We start from the raw sequence: 18,175 nt of genomic DNA, 5'->3' as shown, positions 1-18,175 counted from the left end.
AGTGCTGTCACCAAGCTGGCCAGGGGCTGTATGCAGCACAGCTATGTTTCGGGGGGGCTGGCAAGGGATCACAGAGTTTAGACAATGTGGGCTGTTGAGGAGAGACGTGCCTCATCTGACATGGCAGGAGACAACTTATTCTTCCATAGCTCACCCAGAATTGTTCCTTCTGATGCTATTAGGGAACATTTCCCTTCTTGCAGGTAAGGGATGCATGATGATGCACTTCTGTCCGTTTTCCTCACAAGAGCAAGAATGGAAAGAAGTTAGTTGAAACCAAACTTCAGCTTAGCTGTGTAGAAAGGAGGGGAAGCATGCAAACATGGGGTGGCTGCTGCAGTTGCTCCCTTCACCCTTTAGTTTAGTGGCTGGATGATTTACCCAGGAGATGGCCCTGACTCTCTCCTCCACCCCACACAGGTCTCCTGGCAGCACCAGCACCACCTCAGCAATGCTTGGGTCCTCCTGCACACCTCCCCTAAAGCTGAGCTGAACCACAGTGAGTACCCACAGTCACTGCCCACAGGGACCATCCAGCTGGAGGGGTAGCAAGTCACAGCATCCCACAGGCAGTTCAGGACTTCACCCCGCTGGAGCTGTACCATGGGGCCAGACTGAGGAAGGCTCCTCCGAAAGCACCATAGGGGTAGACTGAGCCTGCAGACTGAGAATGGGGGCAAGGATTTTAGCTGGGCAGCACTAGGAACTGGGGAACTACTCTGAGGAGGACCTGATGAGATTAATCCTCACAGGACAAAGAATTTCAAGACATGCAAACTAGTTACAGCATCTAAGAGTGTGATACGTGGGAGAGAAGGCAAGGGACAGCTCACGGAGTTTGGTAACATATGGTGAATTAAGGAAGGAGGTTGCCTAAACTACAAAAACAATTATAACACTCAGTGAGCTGTACATGATTGATCTAAAAATAGTTCTGAAGTTCAGAAATAGTTCTAAACTTGCAGATTTTGATGAGTTGCATAAGCTACTTTTAGAAGGAAAAGGAATATAATGGTCTGGCTGAAATGGAAGAGTTTAGGTGTCCTGAGGTCTTCAGTGTTCTCTGTGTACTGGCACATTGCATGGAAAGTGTAGTGGATAAAAAGAGAATATACCTGTTGTCTTAGTAAGGAACAAAACAAACTTTTTTTCCCATATAAAGTCTGATTCCTTGTGCAGTGTTCTAATAACACTTACTTCAAAGTAACATCAAATGCAAAGGTATATTTTCCTTTTCCCTAAATACGCCGTTTTTACTAAGTCTGTGGTTCAAGTGGTCCAAAGGATATGGCTGAAAGCTTTTCAGGGATAATCATCTGTAGGTGTGTTTCAGCCCAGGACAGCGATGGATCTGCCACAAAGAATCCTCCCCGCATGGAAAGGGGCTTCTGGTGTGGGACATGCAAACCAGCAGGAATGCAAAGCTTCAAAGAGTATCGATCCAAGCATAGGTGGCAAGGGTGCTGTCAGTTTAGTTTCAAAATCAATACGGGCACTTGTAGTGGTTCCTGGCTGCACAAAGCAGGACTCTTACATGCTTTGGCACTAGGGCTGGGGAAGCCAGGACAGGGATCTTCAGTGGGACATCAGTGCAGCTCTAGCCACGCCGAAGGACAGGGGAGAAGGGCCAGAGTTTTGCTGTATGGTTCTCCACCAGAAAGATTTCTACTGAATTAGGAGGAGTAAAAAGGAGGGTTATGCTTAATATGCTACAATATTTTGGGGAGAATAATACTAACAATGGTAGCACATAGAACTGTCGTTATAAGGACAATTTTACGTGGACCAACCCTAAGGAACAGAGGCTGGACCAAAAAAGCCCTGCAATAGCATGGATGATAAATGCAATACTTTCTTGAGCCTAGAAAGCAAAATAGGAAGGCTGGAAAGAGTAGTATTCTGTACAAGATCTGTGGTATTTTTGTGGAGATCTGACTAACAAGCACATGATGTGCAGCTTGGAAGAGTGGGGGGGAAAAAGCACTGGGACAGAAACCTGAGCCTTCAGAGAAACTAATCTCACTGACACGAAAACAACCTCAGTTCACACATTTGTAGGGGAGAGACTGGAGTGCCAGGTTTCTAATGAAAAGTTAGCCACGATCAAGCCATGAATAGCAAAGAGGCATGGTGAAAGTTTTTTAAAAATGGCAACATATTGAGGAAAATCTATATGGGATATGTTGGCTCCAACTGCAATATTGAGACAGCTGTTGAATTGCAGCCTGGAAAAGCGTAAAATATTGAGAACTGGTAACACAAGCTCCAATTCTGAAATACTTGTGTGACAAGCAGAAGAGAAACTCGTTAGGCAGCTGAAAATGTCACAGAACTAATTGCTTCATTTTGCTAGCTACCTTCTGTTACATGCACATCAAAAACCGCTCTGTAAGATGGGGAATAGTCAACTTTTGAAGAGCAGTAGTAGACTCTGTGGCATCTGAGCACCTCCATGCTCCAAACTTCTGATGCATGGCACTGAAGTAAAGGAACACCACTATTCCCCTTTTACAGACAGGTAGAGCAAAGCAAAGTCACTTTCTAAAGGTTGCACTGAGAGTTTGTTGGCAGGTCGGGGACTGAGCCCAAGTCCCCAAAGAACTAGCTAAATCTTTATCCACTGGAATGTTTTTTTTCTGAAGTGTGAAACGGGTCATTGTGAATAATCCAGAGTTGTTCTTTTCTCCTTTGACAGATTTAAGGGCTTTCACGTGCCACCTCCTTATTCTCTTGTGTGTGTCTATGGAGCATGCACAGCATATTTGGTTGGAAGCCAAGCGTGCCTCAGTTCCTCATCTGCTCTTTTTATGTTGCAACTTATCTCCCATCCCACCTCTGCATTGTCTTTTATAAGTGTATCTCTAATCTCAAGCAGCATTTAGCAAACTGAGATACCAGTGTCACAAGGGGTGACTGCAGCAGCAGCGCTCCTAAAGGTCTCCCCTAGCGCATCTATGGAAAACTTGAGCAGCCCTAGGAACAGATCCCTAGGTGTTTGAGATTATTTTCAAGACCCTTTGCTAAGTATTCACCAGGAATAGGGAGACAGCTGTTAACACTCTAGAAATACCAAGTGAAGGTTTGAATGCCAATCCAGAAAAGGAGTTGAAAATATAGTAGATGATTTATCAAGGGCATATTGGAGAAGTGTGAATAGAGCTGGTGCTGTCATGATGTATCTTACAGTGCCCGATCTGGGAATGGCTGCTTAGAGATTCTCAGTTAAGACATGGCAAAATTTATGGTAATTGCCAACACTGAGGGAGTCTGTGCGAAATGGGAACTAAAAGGCAGAATGTGAAGAGCCGGAGGACAAAGGAATTGGTTGAGGACAAAGGAGTTTGTGTGGTTGGTTGTTTGGGGGGTATTTTTGTTGGTTTTTTGGTTGGTTTGGTGGAGGTTTTATTTAGTTTAGTGGCTGGATGATTTACCCAGGAGTTTTTCTGTCAGAGATTATTATAAAGAGGTAAGAGGAAAATGGCATTTTATTACTATGGCAGTTCTCCCCCTCCCTAGCTCCAGAAATCAAGGGATGGGGAGAGGTCAGAGGTCTGGGGAAGGAGTGCTGAGTGCTGCATGGCACTGTGGGTGGTGGGGACTGAAGGATGGGCATCTCCGGCTTTTATTTCCCACTTCATCGTTGCTGGTTTCAGAGGCAGCTGGCAGGTAGTCGGTCATGCAAAGGAAATAACTTAATACAAATAATAGGCACTGTGAATGAGCTATACAAGAGGCTTGTACAGCAGAAGAAATGTTTTAACCTGAGGTGTGGTCACTCCTGAGGTGTGAGGTATGAATTGCTTAATGCAGTTGTGTTTAGGAAAGATGGATGCAAAACCTAAGGAGCTTCTGGCACTGCTTGGGTGATATGTGAGCTCAGTTCTGTCTATGTTACTTGGAACTGGTGTTTAGCTTCTGCTGCTCTATGATTTGCACCGTTCTGACAATACTCTTAATAAAAGTAGGAGCCAACTGCTCCGAGGGATCTGTGTGCCCAACCTGGGTGTTCAGTCCAAGTCCAGCCGGGTGTCTAGCTGGCCATGTGGGTGCACAGATGCCACTTTTGTGCATGCAGTTGCTGTGGTAATGCCAAGAGATGTGGCACACACAATCTGTGCAGGCACGTAGGCAAACAGATAACTCGAAAATCTAGTCTTGAAAGTATTATGGTTATTACCAGAGATGTATTTCACCTTGAATCTGTTTAATAACAGCATTTCAGAATGAGTCAATCCCAATGATTGCAATAGTTTGTCCTCACGTGTTCCGCTCACTTTGAATACAGTGTATGGATACTGAGCTCCAGTTCTGTGCCTTTGATCCTGGAGTAACTACTCATTCCTATGCAAACTGGACTCTAAATGCTGCTGAACTGGAATTCAGTCATCCTGCAGTTGCTCTGCTAGTGGGAACAAGCCACTGCTGAAAGGTGAGGGAGCTCTGGTGGGTTTGGTGGCTGCCTGATGCTGGTTCTACACGTGTGTGAAAGGTGGGGGTCAGACTTGCAGTGTTTGAAACACTCAGGCTTCATAAAAATGTCTTTGTTTCCCCTCTGAAAGCAAATCATATCCAGTAGGCAGCTCTCTGCTCTCGATGACAGTGAACACTCAGTACAAATGATGTAATATTAGATTGCTCAACACTTGACATGAAAAAACCTTATAAAGATTGGGTATGGGGAGATTTATTGAGAGAAACTGTGGCAAGCTACCAGGAATTCTTCTGTGAGAGAAATAACCACCCTAAGAAGGCAGAGCCCAGAGCACCTCTGAGGACTGGGCTGGCCAGGAGCGACAGTGAGAAATGGCTTCTCTGCAAGCAGAGGGAATTGAAGTGCTCTCAGAAGAAACGGATGAGCATGAGAGGCTGCATTGAGCTGTCTCAAAGCTACTTGGAGCTTAATTCCTGGCCTTTCTTTTACAAGTTACTAATACCAATAGTTTGATATGTACCATTTATCCAACACAAAGGACTGTTGAGCCTGAGAGGCATAAAGGCACCTTGTGAGACGGCTACCGTTGGACCAGTGTGTGAGCCAAGTGGGAAGTTCCTAAAAAATGTTGAAGCTGCTTTATACAGCTCATTGCCATTTGGATTACCTTCCTGGACCTCCTTCACAACAGGTGAATTGCCAAAAATAGCTTCCCCTGATACCGTAGGGCATGAGAACCAGTGCTAACGTGTGCAACTCCTGTTGCTTCACTCGCCTTTTGTCTCTTCCCTCCCAGGCCTTAACTAGAAGAATCCGCAATGGGGGGGACCTAACCACAGTTGTTTGTAAGCTGGGTGGGTGCTTCACGTGGTCCTCCATGACTTCTGAACCTCAAACACACCAAATGAATTACAGATTTTGGCTGCTTCATGGCATTGTGACTGGAGGGAGACATATCCACATTTCCCTGCAGGAGTGCAGCTCTTGGTGTCAACTGTCCAGTAACTCATGAAGTAAGAAACCCTAATCTGTCTATGGTCTTTGAGTTAACTAACTCTGGAGATAAGCTGAAAGGAGCCAGCATTTCTGCGGTGATACTTTCTCCTTGAGCACTGACAGCTTTCCTGAGTGCTGTCATCTCAAGGGAAGGCGCTGGGGCTACGGCATCAATCATTTCTGAAGTGTTGTCAAGCCCGATGGGGCAAAGGAAGCCTGAGCTGGGGATGCTGCTGCCAGCGAGCAAGCCTTCTGACTTAAAAGCTTATCCACTGGGCCCAAATGGCGCGACTGGAAAACAAAGCAGCAAAACCATAGCTGGCAAAAGTGGATGGAGGCAAGCCAAGACTAGAACAAAACAAAAGTTGCAAATAAAATATCATCTCAGCCTAGTTTAAAGCAAAAAAAAAAGGACTCTTGTGCAGCCAGGGGAAGTCTACGCAGTGATGGGCACAGCACAGTCTTGGAGAGTGATTTATGTCCCTCCTCGTGCCAGTGAGACATGGTGGGAAGGCAGAGCTGGCTGCTCAGCGCAAAACAAATACGAAAAAGTCATGTTTGTTTTCCCTGTAGGAGGTGACGTGAGACAACCCTGGGTTCACTGGGTTCTGTCTTGGTTAAGGAGTAGCTTTGATCTCTGGTCTACTCGGCTGTGTGTGTTTGAGGTGAAAAGGTGCTGACCCAAGGAAGACCCTGAGAGAGAGATTTTGGTGCAGAGATGAGGTTTTCTTAGGCTAGACCATGAGCCCACCAGCTTACTTGTGGTTTGAAAATGCAGACAGTGGACACAGCTTCAAGACAGAAACACATCCCCAAGCGCTGTTATGATAGCTGTGGAAATGGCAGTTGCTGTCTGCAGAGCCACACCAAGGCAGACCGCTGCCGCAGCATCCTCTGTTCAAGAAGGGCCACTCATGGTGCTTGGGCACCAGGCAGAGGTCCAGACTTGGGGGGAAACGTGCTTCACCAGAGCTGCTCAGACACACGAGGACTTCAGTGTGCTTAACTGCTTCTAGAGGGAGCAGTCAGTGGGTGTAGCTGTCTAGCCTCCTAACTTCTGGCACAGTGAAAGTGTCCTGGCCTGGGACAGTGTGAACATCTTCTTTAGGTTTCCTAGTGATGCTGGGATTCATGGATGGATCCATCTGATGAAGTGTCAGCATTGGAGCCTGTGCTGGTGCAGCAGCGAAGGGGACTGGCAGACGGCAGGGACTGGCCTCAGCCATCTGGCCAGGGCTTGGCTCCGCACTGCCACCAAAAGGGACATAAATAAATGGAGCGGATGGGAAGTTGTGGTGGAGGCTAACCACAGGGCAAGAGCATGGGATACGTCTGTATGCAACACCCACATGCCATGGGAATGGCCCTGCTGACGCCTGTGAAGCAATTTGGCATCCTGTCTGTCCCCCTTCCCTGTATTTTAACTTGTTGCATCATTCCCTGTGAGAACTGACCTGAGCAGATGTAGTGTATTTAAGCTTCAGTCAGAGAACATTTAAGTTTGGCTACAGTAGTATCTAAAACATGCAGAAGGGGGTGGGCAAACCGAAGACACTGAGGCATCAAACACACCAAATGGAGAATGGTGGGTGGAGAAATAAGTTGGGAAAATAGAAAAAGGGATTAAATGTGTTTCCTAAGAATGCTCATCAAAATGGTGATAGATTTTTATTTATTTGTATATATATGTGTGTGTATATATATATATATACATATATATATATATATAAAATCTTCACCTTAACCAGACCTGAGTGTTTAATGGCTAAGCCCTAGAGACTAGAAAGGTTGTGAAAAGCACGACAGAAGCAACAGATGCTGAAAATCATCAGCAGTAGAGTTTAAGTGCAGACAGGAAAATAGAGAGACCAGAAGGAAAGTATGAAATATCTTGCTATGAAGTAACAGGGTTTTCAAAACAAGACCTGAAATATGTTAATGAGTTGAAAGCCAAGAAACCTTTACTTTTAGCCAAAGACTGCCTGAGCTGCCATCTTCTACGTCATTCTGTCAAAATGAGCAACGGGAGCACTCCTCCAGCTTGCAGACTCAGAAGTTGGGCTTTGCTCTGAGAAAAGGCAAGCTGGCTTGTGGTGGTGAGGCTTACCTCTCCTAGGTGCCAGGCCGAGCTGACGTGAGAGGAGGGATGTTGCAGTAGGAAACTGGAAGGCTCGCTTTTCGGGGCTAGCTGTTGTGCTTTGCAAAGGAGAAGCCAGGTTCAGGCAGGAGCAAGGTACATCTGCGTTGTACTTCGGCTGCCTGCTGCTGTGTTTCCTTCCTGTCTCAATGGAGAGTGATTACTGGCTGCAGCTGCTAATTATTTCAGACAGTGGGTTGAACCTTTGGGGAATCATTTCTCTTCTGGACCCTTATCTTTGTACTTTACTTCCTACTGGCTGAACACACCAACAGCATGCTCTCTTGGACAGGCTCAGCAGCAGCCTGCTCCATCCAAGCAGGTTGAAATCAAAGCCCTGAACCTTGTCCATCTCTGCAGGCACCTGGACGACAACAGTCACCTGAACTGATTTAATATTCTTGGTGTGAATATAGAATTTCTCTTTAGACCTTATCCACAGAGGATACAAAGCAATTGTTAGCCCTAAAAGTCACTTAAATAGAGATGAGAAAAACACCACAACAACAACAACAACCAAGACAGAACTCTCTGGGGAGAATATTAGGGTTTTTATTGTTTCCCTACGAGTAAAATGCAGGAAATAGTCTAAACTGCCCCACCTCTACAACTTCCCATTATTTATCCTTTTTAAGCTCTTTGGGTTACTACTCCAAATAAATAATGCAAATTTATCCACAGAATTCAGCATATGGAAAAGAACAGCTCAAAAGTGTTTGACTGAATGCAAGCTGCCTTCGTGTGCTGGAATTCAGGCTACAAGCTGGCAGCTCCCAGAGAAGGCAACGTGCCGCGTTGTCCTGCGAGCTGAGAGCGCGAAAGCACCCAGGTACGTCTCAGAGAAACGGCTAATCAGAAAGCTTTCACTGGAGCTGGCAGGAAAGCACAGTTTGCAAGCACTTGTTTGATGAATATTTGTTTAAAAAAATCAGTTTTGTGGATTTTCAGATAAAAGAATCCCTAAAGCAGGAAGTGGAAACTTCAGGTTTGAAAACCTTTTGTGTTGATGTTTTTGCTTTTGATATTTCCTGTAAACTCTTCTCTTCTTTTTCAGTTTGAAAGAACCAAAAAAAGCTAAAATCTAAAAAAAATAAAAACCAACCAAAAACCCAAACCCTGGCTCAGGCAGAATGCAGAGCCAAGGCCAGGTTTCCAGAAGAACGTGTCAGTAAGAAAGAAACCTACAGCTAGTAACCAACATGCCCTGAGTTGTTATCATTAAGATATCGCTAATAAACTCTGTATTGTGTATTTCCTGAAAAGCATGACCAAAAATTCATCGAGACCATAGATCTCCCATTAACTCATGGCTAAAAGCCCAACTAATGTTTTATGCCTCTTTTTTGGGGCCTATCCAAAAGGGTTTGTTTGTTTGTTTTTACTCATTCCTTACTCCTGGAAAAAAAAACAAACCAACCCAGTGAACTTAATGGGATTTCCAATACAGAATTCATTTTTCATTTGTTAGAAAGCACTTCCTCCAGACTGTGGAGAAATTGTTTCCCAGCACAGAAAAATCTGTACTGATGTGGCTGAGATCTAAAATTCAGTAATGTGTTTCCAGTGCTGGGGATGTTATGAATTTCTTTAGGGCACTGAGTCATTCCGGTGGTGGCACCAAACTCAACATATTTATGTTGAATGGCAAAACAACAACAAAAACTTTCCCAAATTCTAAAATATCACTGAAAAAGAATAGAAGTGCAATTTTCTTCAGCCATTATGGCTGCCCTAATTTGAATCACATGGGAAAATGCTTTGTTAATGGCTTTCTTCTTTTACTCTTCATTGGCAACAAACCAAACCCCTTTCTTTGTTCTTTTTCCTTTATGCATTGCTTTTCCATCTGGTTTTAGAAGCAGCTGAGCCCGTGGGTTAGCAATTATATTGAAATACAAGAGATCTGGGGTCATTTCCACAGACTTCCCAAATAACCGTGGACTGACCACTTTACCTCCACTGTAAAATGGGAGTAATCCCACTCGTCCTAAGGCTGGTACTAGAAAATCTGTGTGTTGCTGCAGGGTGCTCACCATACCACTGGAATATTCAAGGCATATACATTTTGTATTTTTCCTTACCAGCGTGTTCTGTGTAGATTTTAAGCTAATAAGTCCCGCCAATGATTCACGACGATATGATGATTCATGAGAGGAACGAATTTGAATAGATTTAAATATGTGCATGTAAAAGGAATGCGTGCGGCCTCCCAGCTCCCTTTGAAATAGAAATGTGAGAATTCCTTTAGGTGTAAGGCTGGAAGCCTTCATGTCAGACCGTACTGGCAGGTGCCAGGCAGAAGGAGGCAGCCAGGAGGACTGGTTTATTTGCCGTTCCGCTGGCAGACCCCAAAGGCCGTAGCCCCGCACCGCTCCAAACCGCAGGGCACCCGGGTGGTGGGACGTGCTCCACTCACACCGCTTTCTGTCTTTAACCCCAAGTAGAAAGATTATTCCTGTGTGCTCTGGACCTGTGCTCTCTTTTTTTCTCTTTTTTTCAGTCTGCTTTTCTACACCAGCTTCTCCGAGTTCAATTTTAATGTTATTCTCCATTTTATTCCCCTCCTTAGAGTATTATTTACAACTGAACAGCAAAATGTTATAGACCGAGCAGACAGGACACTATATATAGCAAGAGCAGGGCAGTTCCCCACTCTAATCATCTCCTTCTGCTTTTATGTAGATAGTAAATGATGGGCCACAGAGGGAATTGCCGTTCGTCTCTAGGAAATGCATGTCAGGGGTTTAAGCGCTGCATCCTGCCCACACCAATGGAAGGCAATTTAGGCTCGACACAGCAGCACTGTGTTTTCCTAGTGCTGAGGAGTTGCAGATGAGATCTCCCATCCTTCAGCTGAATGCCAAAAGCCCATATTTTAGAATAGGGTACTCACAATAGCAAATGGTGGCATTCCAGCTCGGAGTAACGGGGACATTTCAGGGGAAAAAAAGCATCGTTCATTCACATCGTCCCTCTGTGCTGACCCCGTTGCCGATATGTGCCTCGCTCAGCCTTGGGAACCAGGCCATGCCTTGGCTGGTGGCTTCGCTCTGCCACTCCAGGGCTGGGGCCAGGCTCAAGGCTGCCATTTGCTTTGTTTGTGCTTTGGGCTCGGTCTCTGACTCGCCTCCCCCGAGCCGGCTGACTTGCCCGTGCTTTTTTCCCTCTGCCAAGTCTCTTTTGCTGCCTTCTTTCAGGTCTGGAGCTGTTCTGTTGCCTGCCTGCTCTTTTTACAGCTGTCCAAGTGAGCAGAAATAGTTGAAGCAACAATACAACTTTGCCAGCTCTGGTCACTTGGGTCCTACAATTTAAACACAGCGTGCAAAAGTTTAAGCAGCAGCTCCGCTGACGGGGCTTAGCCCCAAATCCACACAAATCCAAGGTAATCTGGAAGCAGCTCGCTGCCTTGCCTTAATATTAGTGTCAGATGGCTTCAGCTGAGATGAGGGCTGAAGGAGCTGGGAGCTGTGTGCACGCCCTGCCAGAGAAAGTTTGTGATCTAAATGTTTTATAATCTGCATGCTGAAAACTGTCAAGGAGTTCAGTGCAGTGGCTCTGCTTTTAGCTGTGCACAGCTCCAGGGCACAGGTTAAGGCCCAGCTCCAAGAAGTGACCGAGGTACTGCAATGCAAAGGAGCAGAGGAGATGCTGAGGACAAGGCTGTTAATTTTTCTGCCCAGCCTAAGGGTTCTTCATGTATTTTATCTGCTGGCTGATTAATGTAAAACACAAAAGCGTTCTGCCTTGCAAGCAGGGAGCGGAGCTGCAGCCTCCACCCTCCCAGAGGATGACTTAAATATGAAGCTACAGTGCCATGCTCTTCCCTTCCTTCTGCCTGATCAAATGCATTTTTAATTCTTTAATGCAAAGTAGGAAGGCACCAGCACAAGAGGTGAAGAGCTCTCCCTTGCTCCAGAAAAGCCTCAGACAGGGTGGTTAGAGACCTTTTGCAGGAACACCAGCAACTCTCCCCGTGTTCTGAGTGACCACTGAACTCCTGAGGTACAGGATGAACAGAGCGCTGCTCCCTTCCTGGCTGTGTGCTGGAGCACAGCACCAGGTACCAGGTTCACTGTACCCAGGTGGTCCTGGCAGTGGCCAGTCGGGTCACCCCGTGAGCCACACACCAGGTTCACTGTACCCAGGCGGTCCTGGCAGTGGCCAGTCGGGTCACCCAGTGAGCCACACACCAGGTTCACTGTACCCAGGCGGTCCTGGCAGTGGCCAGTCGGGTCACCCAGTGAGCCACACACCAGGTTCACTGTACCCAGACGGTCCTGGCAGTGGCCAGTCGGGTCACCCAGTGAGCCACACACCAGGTTCACTGTACCCAGGTGGTCCTGGCAGTGGCCAGTCGGGTCACCCCGTGAGCCACACACCAGGTTCACTGTACCCAGGCGGTCCTGGCAGTGGCCAGTTGGGTCACCCCGTGAGCCACACACCAGGTTCACTGTACCCAGGCGGTCCTGGCAGTGGCCAGAGTCGGGTCACCCCGTGAGCCACACACCAGGTTCACTGTACCCAGGTGGTCCTGGCAGTGGCCAGTCGGGTCACCCAGTGAGCCACACACCAGGTTCACTGTACCCAGGTGGTCCTGGCAGTGGCCAGTCGGGTCACCCCGTGAGCCACACACCAGGTTCACTGTACCCAGGCGGTCCTGGCAGTGGCCAGTTGGGTCACCCCGTGAGCCACACACCAGCACAGCAATGGTGGGTGAGAGCAAAAGCGCAGGTTGGGTCACCTGAGGGGTAAGAGCTCTTCATGGTCCGCTGCTGGATCTCAGTGTACTTTAGGAAGCCAGCATTCAGTAAGAATTATACCCAACTGACAAAATGTAGACAATTCTAACAGTCTTCCAAAAATAAACAAACCCCAGACCCGCTGTTTATTCCAGCTGTCTATTCATTCTAGGCAAAGCATTTCAGAGGTGCTCCTCTTGAGGTGCAAAGATGCACCTGCTGTGGTGCTTCCATTGCAGGCTTGCCATGGCCCAACTCACCGATACCTTCTAGTTAAATCACTTCAGATGAACACAGTGAAAACCAATAAATAAGCAAGAGAATTGTTGGTTGGAAGTGCTTCCCTATTCCTGCCACCAATAAAAGCAGCTAGCAATCTGCTGTGTTTGCAGGGTGAAACAGAGTACAAACTTTTTAATCCTCAATCTAAAGCTCACCTAAAAGATTTAGGGCCAAATATCCCTCTTATTTAGACCAGCGTAAATTTAGGGAAATTTCCCCTGAGTTAATGTACCTCCAGGTGGTGGATTTTTGCCTCGGATCTCATTGTTTGTTGGGCCTTTATTTATATTCAGCCACTGTGTGTACACACATATACAAAGCAGTAATTTTTGCCAGCAGTGAGAAGAGAGTGGAGTTTGCTGTATAAATCAGTATTTCTCAGTCAATATGTTGCAACCCCTGAAGGGGTTATAAAAACCATCTGGGGGCTTGTAAAGCACTGAAAATTTTATAACAATCTAAAGCAAAGAAAATGTCATTTCTTCCACTCTCCATATAGCAGCACCACTCTCTTGGCAACCTGTCAAAGCCATACATGAAACAATAAATTCTATAGGCTTATCACTTTTACCATAATTTTTTACTTTAGCTTTATAAAACATGCATGGGAACTGTGAAGTTTCTTTTATATAGGGTTTCCAATCTGAACTGCTGGAGAAATGGTGCTCTAGAATTTCTAGTTTTCATCAAGGGCCTCTCTGCCTCAGTCTTCTCCTAAGCTGCTTGTTAAAACTACAGCCTATTTTGTCAAGCTTAGGCTTGTTTGTGTTGGAGCCAGTTTTTCTATTTCACCGCGACTTTCTGCCTGTCAGCTTCCTCTTTAAGCCGAAATCATACAGGGAAGCATCAATGTTTCCCTCCGTGGGGAGAGATGTTTTGCTTCAAGTGGAAAAAACGGGTGAGATTTCCTGTATCCTCATTAGCAAATTGGTGTAGGGCTTGCAATCTGCCCTTCCTAAGGTGAGATACCATCTGAAGAACCCCTCTGCTTTTAAGTATAGCCTCACAGCACATGCAACTTGTCAAGAGAATTTTGCTTTCATGTAGGCATCTTTAATCCCTGCGCATAGGTACTTATCTATGAAATTAATTCTAGTAGCAACCAAGCATATCCCACTTGCACCTACTTAAAAGAATCTGTGCCAGATCCTGCAATGCCTCCTGTGGCTGAGTTTCCCCGACAGTTTAAACCAGTTTCACTCCTGGCTGCCATGGGCCTGGCTGCTTTGCTGTTCCAGTGGCTCCAGTATTCATCGAGCCTCTCAGAAGGCTCCTTCAGAGAATAAATTCAAGGAAAAAAAGCTCAGTGTTGGGTTTTTTCCCCTGCCAGGATGGGATGGGTCACATGAGGGGTGGAAGCAGCAGAGCTAGTGAGGCTCTGAGACCCTCAGAGGGGCTGGGGAGAAAGGAGGGGTTAGAGCACTCCCCTTTGGCAGCTCTTAGGGTGGGTGGCCCAGTGTCATGCAGCTTCACCCCAGACTCCTCTTGCCTCCCTGTTATTTTCCCTGATGCTTCAATTTCCACAAATGAGTCCTCTGCTGATGCTAAGTACTTAATAGGTGTGATGCCTTACTCTTCCCAAAAAGTATGACTCGTTAACTGTTTAATGGGCACAAATTTGATCACTCAAACCATTTGCTGCCAAGGAGAAACAGTGATTTCTTGCCTGGATGAGAGGTGGTTGCCCCAGAGCTGCTTCAGTTTCTAGCTGTGGGCTACATGGACACAAGAAAGGGAAGGAGCATCATTGCCTTCTGGCTGCAACTCTCCAGCTCCAGTTCCACTGGGTGAGAACTGTGCTGTGCAAACCGGGTGTAATTGAAACGGAGCCTATTCGCAGTAATGTGTTTGGAACATAACTTCCCTTATCCCTGTCCTGTTTCTAATGAAGATGGATGACATAGTTTGCACCTGCAAAAGCTGGGTTTGGATCCAGAGTACTTGGGGGCTTGGCTGTTGGCTTAGGTCTTTGGCCTTTCAGACTAAAGCCAGGATTCTTGCCCCAACATCTGTGTGCAGATGGCTTATCATGGTCTGGCTCTTCTGCCTCCTTTCCACAAGCCAGATTGTACCAAAAGGCTCCTAAAACCACTCTTAACACTCTTCCATGTGTTTTTTATGATGTTAAGCAGTTGGGCAGGAGGTGTGACTACGTACCTTGCTGTCTTCATCCCTGAGAGAAAATGGATATTCAAGGGTTGTCCCTGCTAATAAGAAAAATCATGCAAAAGGTGGGTTGGTTGTTGTTGTTTTTAATTCATCTCTCTTCTCAGCTGAGAAGTGAACCCCCACTTATAGAAATGATGGTATGAAGCATTTTGGGAAAATAAGACAATTTTTAATTAAAATAGCAAAATCAAGCTCGTTAGCAAATAGCCTAAGAAAGATCCACCCCAGCTGGCACTGCCCATTAAGTTCCTCAAGAGCCCAGCGTGCCAGTGCCAGCACCTTGTCTCAGCCAAATTCCCTTAGCCGTGGTTGAAGCAGAGCTCCTCCCCTGCACATCCCACCATACGGTGCCACCTCCCTCATCCTGCCCGCCTGCATTTCGGTGCTGCCCAGGCACGGTGCCACCTCAGTGGACGCCAGGCTCTTCACCTCGAAGACCAACAGCGGCTGCTACTGCCACTGCTTTGGCTCCTGCCAGGAGATGGGCTGTTTTTTCTTGATCCAGAAGAATCCGAACTCCTGAGGGAAGAAATGTGGTTCATTGCATACTTCTCCTGTTTCTTCAGAGCTGGACTGTGCCACGCATGAGGAATTTTTTTGGAAAACAGGCGCAGAAATGATGACTTAACAAGGCAGTGCTGTCCTCCGTTGGACCAACTCCCTGCCTGTTTCTCTGGGGTTGTCAGCAGCACTGTTTTGGTATGAACAGCGGAAATTCCCTCTTGTGCTTTGTCAGCTGAGGAGTCTGGGGCTGTCAGTCAGTGTGAAGATTCACGTGTGTTTCCCCAGCATCACCCTTCTGTCCTGTCACACTGCCATGCCCGTGCCATTGTGCCGGAGCAGCAGCTCACCTCCCTCTGATCCCCCCTCACACGGTTTGTGAAGGGCAAAACCTCAGCGCCATACGGGGGGATGGAGGTCCTAGGCCAGCGGCACGTCTCCTTGTCCCTGCTGCTATGGGCACCGTGGTCCCAGCCTGGGTGGCAAGGGGAGGTGTCGCTTCAGAGGAAATCCTGGCATCTCCCCTAACGCCGCTGCCAGGAAGGGGCCTCATGGTGGCAGCGGCCGTTGTGGCCTTTGGTCTTGGAGGTCTCCATCCTCCCGCTACCCCCTGCTTCGCTGGCGCTCCTCCTGGGCTGGGCCTTGCCCCCGCGGGCAGCGCTAGAGCTGCCTCCGCTCCCTCTTCCCCCCGCAGCGGCTGCGCTCCTCTCACTCTACCCCAGGCAGAAGGGTGAGCGCTGCCGACGACGAGGCTCGGGAGGGACCCGGGGGCGGCTGGGCCACGGGCACAGCCAGACCCGGGCGACGGGGCACAGCCGGCCGTGCCCAGCAGGACGGGACCTGCAGCGCCACAGACCCCACGGGGCAGCGCCGCGCCGTCTGCCTGTGGGCCGGCTCACCGCGGACAGGCCGGGCTGCTCCCCTCAGGCGGGCTTGGGGCCGGACCGACGCTTCCCGCTGCTACGCTCCCTCCCTCCCCGCTCCGCGGCGGCGGCCGCCGACAGCTCTGCCCTGAGGCGGGCGGCCGCGGGGCTGGGCGGAGGGGCGGGGCGGACCGGGGCGGGGCGGACCGGCCGCGGGCCCTATAAACGCTGGGCGCCGCCGCGCTCCGGCCGAGTGGTGCGGTGCAGTGGCTGCCGCGGCGGGACTGGGGAGGCAGCGCTGAGGGGAGGTGAGCGGGAGCCGGTGGCTCGCTGTGCCGTGGGGGTGGAGGAGGAGGATGGCGGCGGTGGGGATGCAGGGTGGGCTGGGGGGCCCGGGGCAGGCGCTCGGTTCCCGGGAGCGGCGGGGGGGGCCTGGGGCGGCGTGTGGGCTCCGGTGACGGGGGGGTGGGTTTGTGCGGAGCCAAAGTTTCCCTGTTGACAGCCCCGAGGCAGCCGGGCGCGTTACCCCGGGTGCCGGCGGTGGCCGGTGCGCTCTGCCTGTTACCTCCTGCCACAAGTTTCTCGGCGCCGGCTGCGTGGGCGCCGTGGCGTGAGCGGGCGCTGCCGGCGCGGCGAGTTTCCCTTCGCTGGCCTTCCCCAAAGCCCGGCGGCTTTTCCCCTCCCGAGGAGCGGGCTCGCAGGCGGCTGCCCCGCGCTCTGCTGGCCGGGCCCCGGGTGGGAGCGCTGCTCCCCCTGCCAGCGGCCGGCCGCTCCGTCCCCGGGAGCCCGCTCCGCTCTCGGGTGCGGGAGGCATCGCATCCCGAGCACCGCCTTCCTCCGAAGAGGCTGGAAGTTGCTCGCTTCGTTAGGCTGTTGTGAGACAGAACTGGCTTTTCTTGCACTGAAAATATAATCATAACTCAGTTAATACAACTGCTGAGGCTTCCTTGACCTGGCAAGTGATGGAGAGATGGGGCAGCGATGTTTACAGCCGTTGCGGTTTGGGGGGAGCACAGGGGTGTGTATGTTCTGTTACTGAACCCGGATTTGTGTGGTGCTGGTGGCACCGAGTGTGTGTTGAGGCGGAGCGGTGGTTAGCTGAAGGTCTCGCCTGGGCTCCCTCTTGGATCGTGTGGGAGCGTGCCTCCTGTACCGAGTTCTGGGAGGGTTTGGGACTGCGAGGTACCCCTCAGGAGAGACTTCTTACCTAGTGGGTAAAGCAGTGTTCAGTGTTGTGCAGCGCAGGAGGCTCTTTACAGAGAAATGAAACCTTTGGAGACACCATTGCACTAACACGTAAGTGTTAAAGTGCCAGATTTCCCTTGATTTGAGAATATCTGCTTATGGGTATGACTTATGTTGCCTTGGTATGATTTATATCTCTCCCCTTTCTCATGCCTGCGTTATGATTCCGAAACATGGTTTGGTTTTTGTGGTTTTAAGTGCATTCTTGGGCAACTTCCTGACTGAGAAACCTGGTAGACTGATTCATTTTTCAGTGCACTGAAAAATTACTTCCTCCTCTCCCTTCACTTTCTCTTGTGTGAGTGAGGTTTGGTGTCTTACCCCCTGCTTTCCACAGGAATTCATTAGGTTTTGTGGGGACTATTCACAGACCTTTGGTAGGTGTAAGAATCTGTATCGTGTAGGTTAGGAAAGGGGAGAAGCTGGAGAAATCTGTGAGCAGAGTGAAAAGCTTGGAAAAAGGGGGGGAAAGCTGTGGAGATCTGTGAGCAAAGTGAGAAGCGGCTGCATGCCAGCTGGGTGGTCAGATGAGCCTTTAAAGCATGTGAGGTGAAGACCAATGCAAATAAAAAGCCAGTATGGTTAAGTAGATTGATTCAAATACATACAAAGTATGCTAGCTGGGAATATTAACATTTTATGGGGTGTGATTAAACCTGTCAGAAGAGCAGCTGTTTGGTACAGGAGTAAACTTTGAGTAACAAATGCTAGTTAGTCCACAGCTGCTTTATAGGTATGGCCAAGTCGTATGTCAGGCAATCTGTCAGCAAATTTTGTCAGTGCTTTCAAGATGCTGAAAAGCTACTTACCT

At 48.6% G+C, this 18,175-nt stretch overlaps 1 protein-coding gene across 2 annotated transcripts in view; it reads left to right on the top strand.

Annotated features, from left to right (window-relative positions):
• Nucleotides 1-8,330: 8,330 nt before the first annotated feature.
• The window catches only part of SERPINE2 (serpin family E member 2), a 31,979-nt gene continuing 22,134 nt past the window's right edge, over nt 8,331-18,175 (top strand). Inside the window, exon 1 of one of the 2 annotated variants that reach the window (XM_084267112.1) lies at nt 8,331-8,394. The gene's annotated coding sequence lies outside the window, so the exon portion shown is untranslated. Of the gene's footprint in view, nt 8,395-16,411; nt 16,428-18,175 lie in introns of those variants that run through there. The other variant, XM_084267113.1, reaches the window with a different exon arrangement.

The sequence above is a fragment of the Gallinula chloropus genome (genome assembly GCF_964237585.1).
Source record: "Gallinula chloropus genome assembly, chromosome: 8".
NCBI classification, from domain to species: domain Eukaryota; kingdom Metazoa; phylum Chordata; class Aves; order Gruiformes; family Rallidae; genus Gallinula; species Gallinula chloropus.
Note: the sequence above shows the minus strand (reverse complement) of the source record. Positions and strands in the feature narration are given on the sequence as shown.